At 46.4% G+C, this 19,630-nt stretch overlaps 1 protein-coding gene across 1 annotated transcript in view; it reads right to left on the bottom strand.

Annotated features, from left to right (window-relative positions):
• The window catches only part of gli3 (GLI family zinc finger 3), an 88,923-nt gene extending 71,610 nt beyond the window's left edge, over positions 1–17,313 (bottom strand). The window contains 1 exon segment of the mRNA XM_053412916.1: positions 16,882–17,313. The gene's annotated coding sequence lies outside the window, so the exon portion shown is untranslated.
• Between the last annotated feature and the right edge of the window lie 2,317 nt (positions 17,314–19,630).

Genomic DNA, 19,630 nt, shown 5'->3' with positions numbered 1-19,630 from the left:
CTACCACATTTTAAACATTTTATCAATAGACTGCCTCGAGACAAGACTTCAACACAGGGAACCTTGTGAGGAAAACTTCAGATCCAATCCTCTCTCTTCACGATGCCCAGAGCAGACCAGGGGTCAACCCAGCAAACCACCCTCATTTATTTTAGCTCAAACCTGCTGGGCTCTGATCCGCTGTTATCTCAATAACCCAAAAACAAAATATGAATGAACTAATTCTCAAACTGTGTCACGCTCAACTTCTGACTTCTGAATTAAAACACGCAGAGGCAGGACATCCTGACTATGTCTTATAAATATATGAATAGAAGAAGCTTGTGGATACACTGATAATCCGGCTCTGGCAGTCTTTCCAGAGAGAAAGCAGAAACCTTAAGGGGATACCACAGAGTGAGAAACATTCACAGTCCTGGAAGAAAAGGAAAAAAAACAAGGGTTGTTTGAAGGCCCTTTTGGGAATATCATGGTGCCGGGCAATTTTTCTTTCAAAGAATAAAGGTGGTTCAAGTTAATACTGTCTGTGGGTTTAGAAGGGGGTTCAGCCAACAGTCTTGCAGACATGCTGCTCGGTTCAGCACCTCAGAGGCCGTCTACAAACTCAACTCTATCTAGGTCATGGAGGTGTCTGATTATGGAGACTACATGGTGATACACCGCAACCAGCCATTTTGCACAAAGTACAGGACAGCTTCATTTGGTCCGATGCAGAGCCTTTACTTAGCCGCCATAACTCATGGAAATATTTAGTCTGAGTGACATTTTCTTTCCAATGCAGAAAAGCTAATTCCCCACCTGTGCTATTTAATTGTCCTCCAACCCATAAACATCCATGGATATAAGAGGACAGGAGTAGAGTCGGCTGTAATGCAAACAGAGGCGTGCTGCTGAAAAACTACAAGAGAAGGGTGGTGGTGGGGAGGAGGGAAGGGGTGGGGGGGCAGATTTTCACCAACTCCCCAAGGAGGGAAAGCGAGGGGGAAGTGGTGAGGGGTAAACTTCAGACAAACACTGTGCGCTTTGTTTGTTTTTTTCCCAACCCCCTGAAAAACCAGAGTCTGTCATCCATTCTGACCCGGCAACAACATCTGTAAGCAATTTCTGGCTTACAAAAAAAAAAAAACAGCAAAGGGAAAAAAAAAAAAAGGAACACAATGCAATTACTCCCCTACCAATCAAAACAGAATTAAACAAGAGCTTGTCCTCTAATCACTCCCACATGCATACATGTGTAGCCGTCATCCATAACCAAAGACTTTTTGTCCTACTTGCACAGATATCATCTCAAATCACTGTTGCATGCATTTGATAGAGGGGATGCTTTCATTTCTGGGGGTCTTTGCAGCACGGGGAAAAGTTAATTGTAAGAACATGTGCACGTGCATGACTGTCTGCACGTTCACATTTGTCATTTGCTCTGCTCATATCTGATCACAGACGCCTTTGTTTTTTACTTTTATTTCCAGGACCTGAAATGATCAGAGAAAACTTAAACTGCCATTACATCATTCTAATGACTGAACCTGAGCAAAGGCAGCACAGAGGAGAGGAAGCAAGAGAGGAGCCATTCTACAACAGCCGTGTAGAATGGCTCCTAAAATGCTTTGTGTGTTTGGTGTGGGTCTTCTCGTGGCCCCCAGGTGAGTCAGACCACAGCACAAGCAGCTGAGAGAGCAGTGGTCATGCGCTGGTCAGGACCGGGGGGTTTGTAGGCGAGCTGTGGTGAAAGCGGGGCATTCCACCGGTCAGGCAAATATTCACAAGTCCGAGCCACTGAAGCATGTCTGACCGGCCTTTTGTGCTCCACAAGGCAGGCCACAGTTCCAAAGCAGCAATTAAAAGCAGGACCTTTTCACCCATAATCCCTCTGACCTGGACGCCCACAGCCAGGCCCTGCAGATGTTCCTATCTCTGCCTTCGCCTGTTTTCGTGTTGCTCATTTTCGCCCATGTCCCACCAACACCAAGGCACTTCCATCTGTGTTTACAGAGCATCACGACATCAAAGCAAAGTGCTGAAGTGTTGTTATGTAATTTTGCAACAGATGTTAATTTAAGGACAGAGAAGTGGTAGTTTGAGCCTCGTTCTCATGTGTCACTCTGACCCTGCACTGAGGAAAACAAACTCTGATCCACTTATAAGTAGAAATCAGATTTTTATATACATTTACATCAATCAAGCATATTTACGGCAAAAGTTTCAATCAAGCTGCACCTAATTCAACTTCTCCTTCATCAAGATCAATGAATTCTTTGTTAAAAATGTCATTCTATCAAAGAAAGTGGAAAGAAAATCCTCCATCCGTTTCCTGATCTGCTCCCAAACTTAATGGTTTCCTCCCTGACTCAATATGCTTCCATCAAATCTCGTTTTTTGTGTAATTTTGCTTAGGAACAAACCAACTGACAGAGGTGACAACATGACCTCCACTGCGGAGGTACCAACCATCTTTGTGGACACCTCCGCACAGACCCGGAGTCAGTCGTGTGTCACAGAGGTCTGGTACAAAAAGAAGGGATTACAACGAGGCACTGGTTGCTGCTGTTACCAAAAAATAAATGTTAATTTCATATTAATGTCTTTCCCATGAAATGTCAGTCCTACACCCAATTAGAGAAGAGAGAAAGAGGGCGTATCTTTATTTGTGCTCGACTGTAATCCCTCCACACAGAAAGGGAGGCGATTAAACAGGTTTAAAATACCACAATTCAGACAGTTCCCTCAGAAAAAAACATTCTTATTTTATAAGCACATTAAGCAAATCAATTTAACATAAATTATACGCCTCTGCGACAAAGGCACCCAGTTGAAAGTCATCTGCAAATTGTGCACATCAAAGTGTAACACCAAAATAAACTTTTGGCTTTGATAGAAAAAAAATATCCTGTTCTTTTTTCCCGTGCTTCATACAGGCTGCTAACAGCATCAAAAACCACCACGGTTTGTTATTGAGAAACAACGTCTTTACAAGCTTTACTTTAATGAAACTGCTTCAGGTGAACCTGCTTTCTATCACTGAGAACACAAACACACACATACACACACACACACACACACACACACTCAGAAACTATAGGGGACATTTCTATATAAACTCTTGAAGTGTCTTCTTAGATTTGGAAACCCCCCCTCACAGACGAGGTACTGTATTTGTGTTCATTTCATTAGGGGCGGCCGTTCAGTGTCGAGGGCCCCTCGAGGGGGGAGACTGGCAATGCCGCGGCATTCATCATCATTACATCAGCGACCACCGAGATCTGGTATCTGAGGCTTATCAACACGGCACAAACGCACCGCGGCACAGCCAGTTAGAGGGGAGGGACGAGATGGGAGATGGAGACGATTGAGCGAGATTGTGAGCAAAAGTGGGATAAGAGAGGGAGAAAATGAATGGAGAAAGGGTGGAGCGTGGGACTGTGTGTGTGTGTGTGTGTGTGTGTGTCTGTGTGTGTGTGTGTGTGTGTGTGTGTGCGCCTCCTCACTTTGCCCCTGCATGCCTGCACATGTTTTCCTGTGTGTTTTTGCACGTTTTGCAGCTATGCCAACAACATTAAGGGCTCCTGCACAGCTGGAATAACTAAAACACTGAGGGGCGATGGGGGAGGAGGAGGAGGAGGAGGAGTCCAAGTCCTTCAGCAAGATTAGCTGAATCTAGCAATAAAACAGAATGCGCTGGCTCCGGCTGCATGTGTTTGCATTGGATAAGGTCAATGAGGGGATGAGGCCCCTTAAGGAGACAGTGGAGGTGCTTGCTGGTGGTTGGAGGACCTGTCATTGGTTCAAAATCCCTGCTGAGGAGGTGTTCCCGAACTCAATGACTCTCTGTGGAAACCACATACTTAGGTTTCTATGCTGTGTTCAACACTGCACTTATGGATTGCCCTTGGCCCTGGAAGGCAAAGGGGAAGGGGAGGGAGCATCGGGGATTTGGTGGCTGTGGCTTCCATTCACCAGTGAAACTTAACATTGTGCCCAGATGGCACTAAGTCTGGCCTACAGCTGACGTGGGACCAGCCCCTCAAGTTAGGGCCATTTAGCTGGATTTAGTCACACCCTGCCACACACACACACATCGAGGCCCAAATATGCACATTCAAACTGGTTTAGTCGTCTTTCTCACCCTTTTTTGAGCCGTGACATGTTTTCATATTGTTAACAAGCACAATGTGGGAGTCCTATCATGTTTTATTAAGTTTTGTAAAGTATAAAGTTTATACATTTATTAGGTTGTTTTTCTTAATCATCTCCTGAACGCAGCATGGAAACTTTTAACGCTTTGTTTTATTTATTTTCTGCCTCGAAACTTTACAAAAAACGAACAAGGTACGGCATCATAATATTATTCCATCACTAAACAATGTGAGGCGCTATCACAAGTGCACACAACTAGGAACTGGAAACGCTGTGGAACTGAGGGGTGTTTGTATTTTTTTGTCAAGGACAAACAGTTTACAAACACAACCCATCACTTGCTTTCAGCGGAGCTAATAAGATTATCCTCGCCTGCGTCTTGGTCCCTCAGACCTCTCCACTTAAGATGCTTTGTAGGGCTGGTGAGGGACCCTGTGTATTGCACAGCAGAATGAGCTGAGTGCATCTTACATTCCTGGGTAACAAACCCACACGATGTAATCGTAATGCTTACACGACGCCTCTTTTGCGCTCGCTACCCAGTAGATAAGGGCCAAATAAAGCGCGCCCCACAATGGAAATTGTGTGCCTGTTCCCCACAGCCCCCTGCTTATTAGACTGTTTATTTATATATTTTGCATTTGTTGTGAGCCACTTGTGTCAGGGCAAGTTGCGCTGTGAAGACGGAGACAATGGATAATGCCGGCAGCTCTATTGCCGCGGTGGCCCAGTTATACAGTGGTGGTTTCCTCTGTCCTCCAGTTGTAAGCTTTTTTTGCCTCGTGCTAAAAAGGTAGAGCTTTTGTTTGATCGGAAACTTTCCCTGATTCTTGAGATGGCAGAAAAGCTGCTCGATCAGCCAAAGCAAACAATGCAGCCCATTACATCAGCGAAAGACTTTGAGGATTCATGGAAGAGAGGCAAGAAAAACACTTCAAAATGCAAACGTTTCTTTGCCTTGATTTAAATTTGCATTATTGCAATCATTTTTCCCGACTTTACCGTAAACTTTGTTTGCACAGCATCCGTGCATGAGCTTGAAACTTTATTAGAAGGATTACAGACTGTTGTAGCAGCCACCGCGCCCTCCATTGCCAAGTTTTCCACCGGAGTGGCCCCTGCACATGGCACATACTGTACAGCACAGGAGAGTGGGGTCTGTATCCTGTCAGTGGGCCTCTCATCTCCAGGAAAAACAGCCGTGTGTTTGTGGAGGCATTCTTCATACGAGGCTTTAGAAGGAGCTCTGCGTGACGCCACAGTCAGAGCGCGACGACACCATCCTTCACCGTGCCTTCACACCGACAGAGTACATGTTGTGCCGTGTGCTGTGTTGTTTAAGAGCGCGGCTCCTATGTAATGCTAGTGTGTGAGCATGGCACGGGGGGAGAGCGGGACTGCCTCCGCTGCCTCGAGGAGCTCATGAGCCTCGCTCTGTGACGACGTGCGTGGGAGTGGGTGCGCCAGGTGCTCTACACACCTCTCTACACACCTCTCAGTATGCAAGTGCGATCACACTGTGTGCAGAACATAAATAAGAAAGGGGACCCCAGGGAGGACATGAGTGGAGATGGAAAAATTCCTGTACTGATGAAAGCCTCACCCACATCTCTCTCTGCCTCCTCCTCCTCCTCACCTGTGCACTCAGGGAAGGATCAAGCAGATAGATGGTCCTGTGCGAGTGCAGTGGCAGCAGCAGGTAAGGCTGCGACAGAAGGTCTTCACACTTAGCCCAGGGGACCGTGTGGAATATGCTCCTCTTATCCTCGGTGCCTTACAACCGAGGTGTGTGACAAAGAGCAGCGCTATCTGAAGGAAGTGACTGAGCGCATTCCGGAGGCTACACAGCTACAGGTTATGGAGTCAGCGTGAAACTCTCGTGCCCACTTGGGCTTGAGGTTTTCCTTCTCTTCAGTTCGGCTTCCTTACTCTGTGCATACTCCCTCTCCTCCTCTCATTCTTCTCCACCTTCCCATTCCTGCACCTCGTCCCTTGCCTTCATTCCTCTGTGTCACTGGGATAAGTGCTGAAGCTGAGTGAGTCAGTGCAGCTACGTGATTAATGACGGGCCCCGGCGTCTCCGGGGCTGAACGCTAACAACAGCCAGGGGGCAGCGCGATAATGCACAATAATAAAGCCAGCAGACAATCAGCCAGGCAAAGCAAGGCCTATTAGCTAGCCCCATCAGGACGGCTAAGTGAGAAATTAGCCCTTCCCAAGCCCCGCCACAATTCATCAATTGCTGCCCCCGAGTCCCCCCTCAAGAAGTCATAATGTTTACTTAAAGACTGGCCTCGATGCCCCAGTGGCGAGCTTTATTGGCTCTTATTAATTCCCGTCCTGGCCCTCGCGGCCATGCCATTTAAACCGAATTAAAGGGGTGAAAATTGGATGTGATGAAGTTGTCTCGGTGTTTGGCTCGGGCATGATAAAGCCGGACCTAAACGGAGGGAGACTTAAAAAAAATAATAAATAAGAAGAAGAAGAAGAGGGGGTGGGCAAATAAATCGGGATGTAAAGGAATGCTGAATGAAGCTGTCCTGAAATGCGCCGCGGCCAGTCAGAAGAATGCAGGGAGAGAGGGAGAGAGGGAGAGAGGGAGAGAGGGAGAGATGGAAGTGAGGGAGAGAGGGAAGAGAAAAATGGAGAGATGGCATCGTTTTAAAGCTAGACTTCCTGTGTGAGTGGGAACGGTTCCAGAAGGGTAACACTGGGTCACACATTCCACAGATGCAGAAACTGACGACTCCTGCATCTTTGCGTTCTCCTTATCTTTCGTCAGACCGAAAAAATACCTTAGAATAAGGTCACTCCATCAGCACTCCCACCTTAATTCAACATGCCAGTGATAGACAGGGGTAAAGAGGGGGGGGGGGGGGGGAGCGGGGTACAATACCATAAAGTACATGCTCCTAATGAGGGGGCTGCACAGGCCTTAAACCAACAGAACAATGAATCACACTCATGCAAACCCAATGACTAAATGGGTCTATTTTCATCAGCTCAGTCAAATTACCCTGTTACCTATGAACTGTGTACATTATCCAGAGCTGACGGACCAGCTTGATTAATCGAATGGATATTTAACGAGGAAAAAATTACCTTAAATTACTGCTCCTTAAACGTGAGAACACCATTGTGAACTGAAAAGTTAGAGATCAAACAAGAAACATGAAAACATCACTCTGGGCTATTGGAAAACTGAATGAGGCTCATTTCTGTAACTTTATAGTCTAGTGTTCAGGTCCAGAGCCTCATCTGCGTGTCCGGTGGGTCTGTGCTGCTGGATCGGCTGCAGGTGAGGATGTGTTCTATGGAGCCATATGGAGTATACTGCAGTGGAGGTGTCAGATCAAATACAGCTGAAGCTCAGAGGGAGTCTCGCAGACTCTCCGTTCCCTGACGGCTCTTCCAACGGCAGCGTCGGGAGACAACTCTCTCCCCTTCACTTTCATATCAGCCTCAGAGCCCCCCCATTCCTCTGCGCAAACTCACAGGCCCCCCCCCCCCCCCACACACACACACACATACACATACACACTACGAGCAGTCTCAGAGGATTTGGCAGTACTGTTGAAACCTGTACCTCACCTACAGTAACACACACACACACACTGTTGCTCATCTGAAACCCGTGCATCAAAAACACCCAGCTGAATATTTTGGATTTCGAAAGAAAGGGCTGGGAGGAAACTCTCCACCCAGCGAAAAGAGAGTCACGCAACTCAAACACCAACGACATCATCCTCACGCCACACGGCGCCAGGATGAGAGGCCGTTTCTGAGTGTTCACCACTAAAAAAACTTCCCATAAACTCCAAAGCATGTCGTCACAAAATGGCCCCCTGAAAATCCCTGGCATAAAGAGAGAGGAACAAGAGTGTCATTAGAGCGGCAGCCCCCCTCAGGCCCGCCGACTCCAAATCGTGAGGAGGCCAAACATCTGGGCGTGTTTACTCGTTTCAGCTGTTTGCAAACCCGCCTCAAATAAATCTGGGAGCTGGAACACCATTGCTTAGGACAGCTCCTAAACAAACAAGCTCAACGCTTTGCCGGCTCGCTCACTCACTCGCCCCTGCGTGTTCGAGCATCCCAACCGGAGCCGGGGCCGGTGAACGCTGGCAAAATGCATTCGTGAAGAAGAGGAGGAGGAGGAGGAGGAGGAGGCCTTAATTGGAGCGTTTGACGGGTGCCTGGGGTTAATTGGGAAGCATGGAGAGCAGCTGGCTCCAGCGTGGAAGGAGAGACGGGGATAATAAGTTCACCCTTTGCAGGAGAGACAGTTAGTGATGAATCAGATCAGAGGAGCAGTGTACTGTAATCATCCCCACATCTCCCCCCCCTCCACCCGCTGCTCCTGACGAGCTGAGACAACCTGGCTCTCAGCTACACAATCTGGCACCTATCACACAGGACGAGTAGTCGCAGGGAAGAGATCACGCAGCAGTGGTTCTCTCTCTCTTTCACACACACACACACACACACAGACACACACTATCCTGACATTCATTCAGCTAATCACTCACACACACAATAATTCTTACCTCCAGGACACGGAACCCAGTTTATCAGTTCGCCGGTCGATGTATGTAAATCTCTCCAACAATGTGTGTACTAATGGCTTATTACCCTGTGTTAGTTGGTTTGCATTGATCTCCATGCCAGAGGGAGACGGGGGAAACTGGAGCAGTCCTCTGCTTGTATGTACGGAGCGGGACGATAATCACATCCCAGCTTGTTTCAATAAAAGCAACATTAACATAAACCATCTCAAACACACTAAAACCTTCACCCCCGCTCGGGCCGCGCAAGAAAGAGGGGGGGGGGGGGGGAGAGAAAAACTTTCCTGGATTACAGGGTAATCGAGCCCATATGGGATGAGTCCACAGAACTTTGTGTGTCTCTGTCTGATGAGCATTCACTTTGTCTTCAAGTTTCTGCCAAAAGATTATATATTTATCCAAGTATATGTATACAAAGGCTAAATCAACACTGGTACGTTTTTTGTTTTGAAAAAGCATCAACTCTGCTTCAGACGCTGAGAAGTCTGGAAACGCTTCTTGTCCTGTTTTAGTTTGAAAACTCCTGTGCAGTGTCTCAGTGTGGACGGACAGAAACAGAGATGCTGATTGGATCTTGTCAGTCACAGAGTGGCCTTGGCGTATTCATCAGGATCCTGACATGACCCCCGTCCAGAGGAATAACAACCAGCACCAGCCTCGGCTACCAGTGGAGAACACAACCAGGATAATCATTTACAAGTGTTGCTGACCCTGTTGTTGTTTTTTTAGTGAACAGCTGTTGTGTTGTTAAATTCAGCGTTTTACAATGATTACTGTTCACATGTTGAGGTGACGAGCTGTTATCCCAGCAATCTGGGGACACCGGCACATGCTTGACTTCCTGTTTACACCGACACGCTCAACCCCCGGTGTGTACGTGAGTGTTGGGGATCTAAACTGATCCAGAACCAGAACGCTTGTGTGGACGGAGCTGGTTTTAGCTTGAAACCGCCATTTCCAAATGATGGATGAAGCCAAAGAGAGAGAAAAAGGGTATTTCTCTCTGGAAACCAGTGGCTGTAAATGGTTTTGCGGCAACACCAAACCCAGTTTCTTGTGCTGGGAGGGTGGCTGAGGGAGCATTTGGGGGCTGAAAGAAGCCCAGGTAGAGTCATAGGCAGTAATGGGAGGAGACAGGGACTTAGAGCACCACACAAAAGCCAGGCTTTATAAATAATTCCAAAAGCTAACAGGATCCCTTGTATGTGTGAATCTGTGAAATACATTCACACTTGGATGCACACACACACACAGACACACACACTCTCACACACACACCCTGCCACCAGCGGGAATAGGTTATTTACACTGCTCCACCGGGGCGGTTGTGAGTCTGACCTGCCGGGATTGGTAACAAATTTGGGTGAATATATTTCTTGCATAGATGATCCAAAAAAACAAGCCTTTAAAAAGTAAAAAAAAAAACAGAAAAGGTCCGTGCACACACATTTACACACTCGCACACCCGCTCACTCATAATGCAGGGCAGCAAAGCACACCGGAGACCTGTCTTGTAAATCTCTTTGTGAAAGCAGCTTTGGGGGGTAGACAGGGGCTTACACACTGAGCCCTGAGGTAGAGCTACAGACTCCACTCCCTCTAACCCCCTCATGGTCTTTCTCCCTCTCCCACACACATACTCTGCGCTCTCATCCTCACTTTTCCATCTACCCCACATTTCCTCCTCCTCTCTTGCCCTTCCCTCACCTTTGCCGTCACTCCCTCCCTCCCTCCCTCCCTCCATTCTCCCCTTTCCCCTCTCTCCTCCCCTCTGTCCCAGCCCGGGCTCCAGAGCACTGGTCCTTAGCCCCGCAGGCTCCCGTGGTGTTGCGGTGACTAATGTCCTGCCTTTGCTCAGACAATGAGTTTGAGGCTGAGCCGGGAAAGTGTTGAGGAGGGAAAAAGACTCCAGCACCTTTGACAAATGGAACCCTTCGCACTCCTGTGCCCACTGAGGGAGGCTTTACAATGTCGCGCTCCACGCTCCACGTCCTCCGAGGGACGGCTGCAACCCACAAAGCCGCATCTGGGGGAATATAATGAATTCTTTGGGAAGTCTAACCTGGCTTTCTTCATGAATAAGATATATTTCCAAAGCATGTCGACCCCTCTTAATAAAAACACTAGTCTGGCAGGAATAGCCAAAGACGTTTTAGGGCCCCATGTACACGTTAATATTTCTGTTTCTCTATACATTTTTCTCGGGCCCACTTCTTTTTCCAGGCCTGTCAGTGCAAGGTCGGCCCTGCAGCTCCCTGGAAGGTGGAGGAGCCCCGATGACAAACTGTCATTATAAATGGCTGGAGTCTCTCTCTTTCAAGGAACTCAAACTCTTGGATGTTCTCTCCTCCTCCTCCTCCTCCTCCTCCTCCTCCTCCTCCTCCCACCCCCCCCACGCACCCTACCCCCCATGCAACCCTGAAAGGAACTGGGCTTTGTCTGAGGAGCAAAGGAGAGAGGAACCCCCACCCCCCCCCCTCAACCCGACCTCCCCTCCGCTCCCCTCCTAAAAACCCTGTTCCTAACTCCCTGCAGAGTATTGTTAAAACACAGCCCCCTTCTCTTCCCGTGGCCCAGGCTCTTAAAACAGCGCGCTTTGCATGAGAAAAAACGATTAGTCTTCAAATGCTACACTGTCAAAGGGGCGCTCTTTCAGATCGGGGCAGCAATTTGCTCAGATAGAAGCGTTCCCCTTTTGTTTTGGGTATCTTTTTTTTTTTTTTTTTTATATAGATGAGGCATTATTAGAGCCGGGGACTGTTAGCATTCATTGCTGAGATGAACACACTAGTGGAGTTTATACAGGATGCCTGCCGCTCTCCAACTTGCCCCCCCCCCCCCCCCCCCCCCCCCTCTAAGTCCGCAGAGGGAACACGATGGGACAGAGTGGGGGTGGAGGAACTCATCTAAACATGTTTGCAGAGCAGAGAGTGAATGTGTGGCTCTGAGCTGCTTTCAGGTATTAACCTTGGGATTTACATTTGACATTCAAACAATGGCGTGTTCTTGACCACCACTCCAGGATGCAACAAGACTCGGGGATAACTCCCAATGAAAGACAAACGACAAGCAGCATGGGATTGCAAACACATGGGGTTCACATTGAGAGCTTTACTGCAGGATAACACACAACTTCATCACTGGTGCAAAGGGCCGGAGTTGTGTTTAAAAAAGAAATACACTATTGCCCAAAATAGGTTTTTGCTCAGTTATAATAATTATGGAAGAGTGTGTGGGGGGGGGGGGGGGGGGGTAGACAGAGCCTGTCTCATGGCTTCACACATCAAAAAGCAGGGGTAAGTGACAGATCATTGTTCGCAGCAAGTGGCCAGTTCATCTGTCCCCCTCTCCCCACCCGGGTGGAGAGGCGCAGACCCCCTCACGGATGCCACTACCAGCTCCCATCAAAGCTGCAACAACAGCCCCCCCGACACCCGGCAAACTGTTTTCTTCAGGCGCCCCAACTTTACACAGAGCCCACAAACAAATGGGCCCCAAACCGAAGCACTTCACCTCTTGCTGCTATACTTCACGCGGCAGACTTGAGGACGTTTTTACGGCGGCTAGAGCAAACAGAGGAGGGTACGAGCGGCGCCCACATGCAGGCGCGAGTTGTCCTGTTTCTCCTCAAGTGTGTGAGAAAAGAAAACGCAGCCGTGAGCTGGCACACTCTCTATTCTCTCACTCCAACCTGCATTGGAGAAATGCTCCCTGATCTACACCGAGGCTTATGTTAAGGTGTCACACACACACCTTCATCAATCGTAAAAAATCAAGTCACTTGATTCTAATTCTTTTCACAGTCTCTCTATTTTTTTTCTATTGCCATCTTCGGTGCCACAGTCTGGGAAAGAAGTTCACCAGACTAATTGTCAGGTCCAGTTAAAGTTTCCAACCGGCCGAAGGGAAACAAACCAGCCCCGGCTCACGCAACTCGAGCTCCCTCTTTTTTCTTCCCTTTTCTTATTCCCTCAGACAAATGAGAAAAATAAATAAAAGACTTGCTCCTGCAGGAGGAAGGGAAAAAGAAGAGGAAATAAAAAAATGAGTGTGTATGTGTTAAAATAGGAGGAAGAAACAGAGAAGTGTGAATAAGCAGCAGAGTGTAATGTGTGGATGGGTTTGTGTCAGTGTTTGTTTAATATTCCAGAATGGGAGTAACGCACATATCTGAAATTACAGTGCGATATCTTGAGTCTCACACCCTCTTCATCGCCAACCTCCCCCCCGCTACCAATCATACGCCTTATCCAAAGACATCACCCGGCTTGAAAGGTGCCTTTAGCAGGCTCCTTGAAGCGGGGAGTGGGGGTCCCGCTCTGGGACAATGATGGTTGAGGTGGAGGGGAGCCGGGGGAGCAGGAACACATAGCATATTAAATCTGCTGGCGGAGCTGGGTCGTCTGCCCAGAGAGCCAGAGAGCCAGATCTGAGGCATGCCCTGAAGGGATGGCTGGGCCTGGGGATTAGGAGGCCAAGGAGAAGCCCTCGCGCACCCGAAGACCCCTTCTTGTCTCTGCTCGCACGCAAATGCATCCAGACGTTTTGACGCTCCTCAGGTTTGCCATCTCAACCCAACTTTTCACTGCGCCCCTCTGCGCCTAGTGAAACCCCCTACACACACACACACACACTCACACACACACAGACACACACGTACACTTCCACACGCTCTCATGCATAGCCTCTTCTTTTTTTTTATCCTCAATCACTACCTCTGTCTGACTTGTCCTCTTTCTTTCCCCACTGTGTCTGTTTCATTTGATGTCAACATATCAAAGTACCGGATCATCAAAGTGAGACATGTCTTTTGGGGGCCCATCTATTCAACCGCACCAGTTATATGCAGGGAAAGCAACAGCTAATCATATTACACAGGGAATTACTGCAAACTTTCACTGGTCACAATAAACTAACTATTGTAGGACTTGTTATTGTAGTTACACCTCTGTGTGATTTTCTTTAACGTCCCAAGAAACGTGCCATTTAAAAAAAACACTAACACTGAAAATACACAACAATCCTCATTAAGTGGAGGAAAAGCAGCTTCCTTCACATTAGCCTGGCTTTAACAAAACATCCGCCACCTCTTTGAATGCTTCAGGTCGCAGCATTAGCACAACAACACAGCTCATTAGGGCCTCTTGCATACAAACCCTGATAACAGGTATTCTTCCTACAGGGTGGAAGAGGCCTGAGGACACAACCTGCCTCTAGGCCTTTAGAAAGAGGAGAGAGGGCCATACCTCAAAAGCTAATGGCATGTCATCTCCCTGCATTAACATGACAGCCCCTTATTCTGCCAGGTCACGGGTGTCCCGGGCCGGTGTCACCATATGCATGGAATTACTTAACGGCGAGATAAAATAGCACTTGGCTGCTGCTGCTATCTGACGGAGTCACTCCTGCAGAGGGGAGCGTCCTCCGCCTGCTCCTCACGTCTGGAGCAGGAGAGGCAGCGAGCAGCGATGATGCATCTCCGCTGGCTACAGTAAGCGAGTGGCTCGGAGTCGTGCATCTCATTCCTGCAGATTAGCATCTTAAACACTGCAGCATTCATCACCGCTGCCGCATCATAATGAGGCAAAGTTGTTTTTTGCCGGGTGAACGTGCACCTGTTTGACATCACTATCAAGATTCATTATTACCTTCAAAATGTACTCACATAGGCCGAATAGGAAAGTCATTTTTTGTATATTTTATGGAGACATTTTTGGGGGTTTATTCTTGGAAAAGGACATAAACTCTAATGAGTAAAAATAAAATGATTTTGGACTTTTCTTTGTCCTAAAAATATTTAGTCATTGATGGAAAAGTCACAGAAAATGTGATGATAGTGATTAATTTAAGACTTTGTTTGCACATTGAAAATAAAATGCTGTCATAATTTTGATCTCCAATGATAATGATAGAGGTAGTTTTATGGTATTTCTAATTATCTGCATTATTTTTAAAATACTTAATTAACAAGGCACAGGCCACAAAATGTCAAATATACAGGAGAAAAAAGTGCAGCCCTCACTGTTTAATCTCAATAAATAAAAATTGAATTACAAATGATCAGTCCCATATTAGGCTTTTAAAATCTGAGTGGATAAAGGCCTTGAATCTTTTTTATAATAACATTTTGACAGTGATTCATTTTCCTCTTGTGAGGCCTGTAAAAATGTTATTTTGTTATTGTAAATAAAAACAGTGGAAATATTAAAATGATAATTTATGTGACAGTCCATTTGTTTTTTATTTTTATTAGACAAATGTAACCAAGACCCGGAAAGAAAGAAAAAATAACTACTGCTGCTGCTGGTAAATGGCCAAATCCACAGCAATGATGAATGATGGAAAGTGCCTCATAAAAATGGCTAAAAGGGAGATTTTTTTTTTTGTATCTGCGTGAGCTCGTGACGTTTAGCATCTTATTTGGTGAGTTCAGCCACCGCTCCGTCTCAAGGCGGCCGGACCTGCGTTAATAATTTGCCAAGTGTTAAAAAAAAAAACTAAAAAAAAAGGGCAGGAGGATTTGAGCTGCACCGCATGGCTGAGCACCTCGGACCCTCGTCGTCCGGATGAAACCCGAGAGCAGACAAGCAGATAAAATGTGGAACAGCTGGCGAGGACAGGAGGGAAAGTTTCAAACAAATATCTGCACATGTGGAGGCTCGGGTGGGGGGTGGTGGGTGGTGTGTGTGTGGGGGGGGGGGGGGGTCTCAAACGTTTTCATGTCCCTCGAAATGAACACACACACGTCTGTTGGAGATTTTCTTTCACCCGGCATGTGCATGATGTTGTTTTTATATGACTGACTTGACTATGAAAAAAAAAAAGCCCCAAACCTGTGATTGTGATAATCAATGTGATCTGCTTGTAAATTAATACAATTCCAGTTGATTGTAATAAACTAAAATCACAGTGGATTTAAACTATTTCTCATTTTGCTCGGGGCCCCATGAAACTCCCCACATGGACCCCTGCCGGGATCCAGACCTCACTGTGATGGGCTTAAATTTCTCTCTGAGCACATGCCTTCAAAACACGCCATCAACTACTGGTGCTGCCAAAAATATATATACCTCTCCTTTTCTAAATGAGAAGCAGATAAAGTAAAACAAGACTTAAAAAGGTAAAGATTGATTTTCCTGTTGCTGAGTGATTGGTTTTGAATCAGGTTTTGCAGGAACTGACACTTATTACTGCAGAGGGGGGGGGAATTATAAAAGTACAGGAGGCGTTGAGAATTATTTCACCTCAGTGGCAGAATATAATTTGACAAGCACCATTTAAAAATGTAATTAGATAAAAAAAAAACTCATGGACATTTTTTTAAAAGGCCTCAAGTTGACATTTAAGTTGTGTTATAGTAAAAAAAAACTGTCAGGTAGAAATGTTTAAGCTCTTAAATTAATTATGTCTAAATGTCAAAGGTCAAGATGAGGGTCAGCCACAGACCAGGTTGCATTTAGAGTAAAAAAAATGAAACTGCAGGATCAAGCTTAATTCTCCATCAACACTTTTTTTTCTGTGAGTCCAACAGAATTAACAGACTCGTTAACAGACACTGAAATATAACCGCACGTGCACGTAAAAACACGCACGCTCAAAACACGACCCCCACCCACTCCCCCCCCACGCGCGTTTCTTTAGGGCAAAAGTCCAAATAAAGTTTGAATCACGTCTGCAGGAGTTCGTAAAGTTTCAGTTCTAAAAACTCCCAGCACGTGTTTTGCTGTTTGTCTTACACAACACTTCAAATTCCCCCTTAAAAAAGAAAACCACTTCTCCCACTGACTCAAACTCCAGGTTGTAGTTTTTTTACGCAGCACATCTGTCTGCCGGACACTTGTTAGCGTGTCACCCCCGGGTTTCTAACCACCGACACTCATTTCCCACAGAATTAATCACATCCAGACGCAGCCTGAGCTACACTTTATGTTTTTTTTTTGGATCCTCACAACCGACGCTTTCAAACGTTGTTTTTAAAAAAGAGAGAGAAAGAGGGGAAAAGCCTCAGTTTCATGGCAAAGCTCCTTCCCTTTGAATCCACCTCTTTTCTAAACTTGTATGAAATTCCATCGTTCTGAAATGTGAAACCTCCGCTGAGCCGCTTCCCCCAAAAAAACTTTTACAAGCACACAAATTACGCACGAGCCCGTTTGGTCTATTCCGCCTGTTTGGAGTCAGTACTTACTTCTTTCTGGGGGTGTAAATCTTTTTGTTTAAATCTTCTCAGAAAAATAAGTGATTCTTCTCCTCTTCTCCTCTTCTTCTTCCTCTTCTCCTCTTCCTCCTAAGTTGCAGATGTGCTTCTGGAGTTGCCTGTGGGACTTTTTCTTTTCTTTTCTTTTCTTCCTCTTCTTCTTCTTCTTCTTTCTGTTACGCTCCAACTCCAAAGCGGCGCAGCCAGAGTTTTTCCTCCTGCTCGTCTTTCTCCTCCTTCTCACAGTTTGCTGTGTTTGTCAACCACCGCCGGTCCAACACCATCAGCCCGCCGATGATATCCGCCGATAGCAGACCGCAGACGTGCGTAAAAACCCGACAGGAGCGTGAGAGAAGCGCATGGAGAGTTTGTTATTACATTTGGAGCGCTTTTTTTTTTTCCCGAGGAGAAGAGAGGGAGAGGGCGAAGTGTGGATCTCCAGCTGCTCCTTCCCTCGCTTGACTCCTCCCTTCGGATTGCTCCCTCCTTTACTCGCTGCCTCCCTCCTCTTTTTTAAAATTTGGAGGACCCCCCCATTTCTTTCTTTCTTCCTCTCTTTCTTTCAAGAACTTAGCATTTTTAGGAAACTTTGGATCCGGAGAAGCAGAATATTATAACTTTGCAGTTTGCATAAACAAACATTAAACTCAGATCATGCAGCTTTATTTCACTCATTTGGCTTCTTAGCACAAAAAGAAAAAGTATGTTTTATTGCATTTTTGGGGAATTACATAATAGAAACAGTTTTTTTACAGATAAAGAAAGATTTTTGTTATGTCTGTTTGTTTGTTTGTGCCATGTAACCTCATTGTACAGTGACACCACTTAATGGTGTTTGACATAAAACTGAATAGATCCAGTGTAACATCATTCAGAAATGTCATTTTTCACTTTAAGAAGTTTATTAAACTATGTATTTTTGTGTCCATTTACACAAATCCCTAAAAATCGAAGTAATGTAACATATTGGGACTTTAAATATCACCCTGCACAATCAGCTAAAAAGATTTCCACCAAAAGTTGTCACTAAAGTAGTAAGTCACTAAAATATAAAAATCCCATGGATGAATTTGCTCAGGACGTGTTTTGTGATATCAAACACCAGCATGTTTAGTTTTTGAACTGCTCTCATCCAGGTAACTCACTCACACCGTTTCTCAATAATCATTAAATCACCTTCAAACAAAACCATTTAGATTCTACGGCCGTTTGACTCACATATCGGGAATGTGTCAATTCCTGGCAGCTAAACTCGTCTCCCGGCCTCGGCTATAAAGCTGCATTCAGGCCAGTGGAGAGCCTTCCTGTAGGGTTAGGTATAATCAATATACATAATCAATATACAGGGAAATGATGTGGTAAGGAGAGGTCTTTAGGGTGCCGCTCCAATCAATGAGGAGGTGGGAGTTTGGAGAGGGAAAATCACCGGCTAATCGCTTAACTAGGATTTAAATGAGTGTGTGTGGCCGAGAGGTCAAGTCCACGAAGCCACAGTCAGTTAGTTTATTACCCTGAGAGTCACACACACAGGGTCAGAAACTGTGGGGAAATAAAAAAACACGTGTGATTTAAAGGAATTTATTGTGTTTTAAAACCACTTTTCCTCTTTATTCTGCCAATTAAGTTGAGACTGAGTAATTACTGCCTCAATCAATCAGAGACTAAGATCTTCTGTCACAACTGTCAACGTCTTTGTCATCAATAAAACCCCCAAATGTTCAGATCCCATTTTGTCAGAACATGAAGATTGATTTTGCAAGTTGACTCAGCCACAAAGTCTCGAAGCAGATATTTCATATTCTTGTAGCGTGTAAGTTGATATTTTGGATTCTAAATGAAAATACGGACATTGAAAAACAAGGTGAACGCAGAAACGCTACAAATGCGCAGTGACAGAAAAATAAGCCGTGATATAAATCAGTGTCAATACAGTGAAAATGCTTGTGTCTGTGACGACAGGAAGTCGGGGTCGAGAGAGAGAGAGACAATCAAAGATGCTCTGAGAGACACGACTAATTCTCCTGTCAGTTTGTCAGGCGGTGCTCATCTGGCCCCGGACTACACAGAGATAAAGTCCTTGTTATGAATCTCTCAAAGAGAATCCGAGGAACGTGGAGGAGGTGGGGGAATGGCGGGGCGGATGGGTGTGTAGGTGGGGGGTGGGAGAACAAGAGGGTGAAGGAGGAGGGAGGTGGGGAGGGGAGAGGAGGTGGGTTGGGGGGGGGCGCACATGGGCATCAGTAGGGTTAGCGGCTCCCGAAAGTATTTCATCAAAGAGGGCCAGGATCCCAGGGATTGAGATTCCGCCTGGAGGCAAGTAACCAATGGTCTCCCAAGAACATATTCCAAAGTAGGACTCACAGAGCCAAAGCACACATCAAAAGCACCTCTGTAGCCAAAGCGATTCTGGAGGAGAAAGAAAGGGGTTCGGGTCCCTTCTTGGCCCCCTCTGAGCCCCTGATCTCACCCCAATTAAGAAGGAACTACTGTTTGTTGCAGACCCTGAGATCTACAGACAGGGAGGTGCACTCACAAAGGTAGACAACCACGCCGACGCACAATCGCACATGTTCACACGGCCCCATGTAGACTGTTGAAGGGAAACGCTGAGGATCAACATCTGGGCCTGGCTGTGGGCTTATTTTTCAAGTAATGGCCGAGTGGCGGCGGAGCGTGTTTCCCAGTCCTCAGCCGCGATCTCACTGGAATGATGTGTCGTGCTCAGTGTGTCCACGTATGT

The sequence above is a fragment of the Pleuronectes platessa genome, chromosome 20 (assembly GCF_947347685.1).
Source record: "Pleuronectes platessa chromosome 20, fPlePla1.1, whole genome shotgun sequence".
Lineage (NCBI taxonomy): Eukaryota > Metazoa > Chordata > Actinopteri > Pleuronectiformes > Pleuronectidae > Pleuronectes > Pleuronectes platessa.
This window is presented reverse-complemented; position numbering and strand designations above follow the sequence as displayed.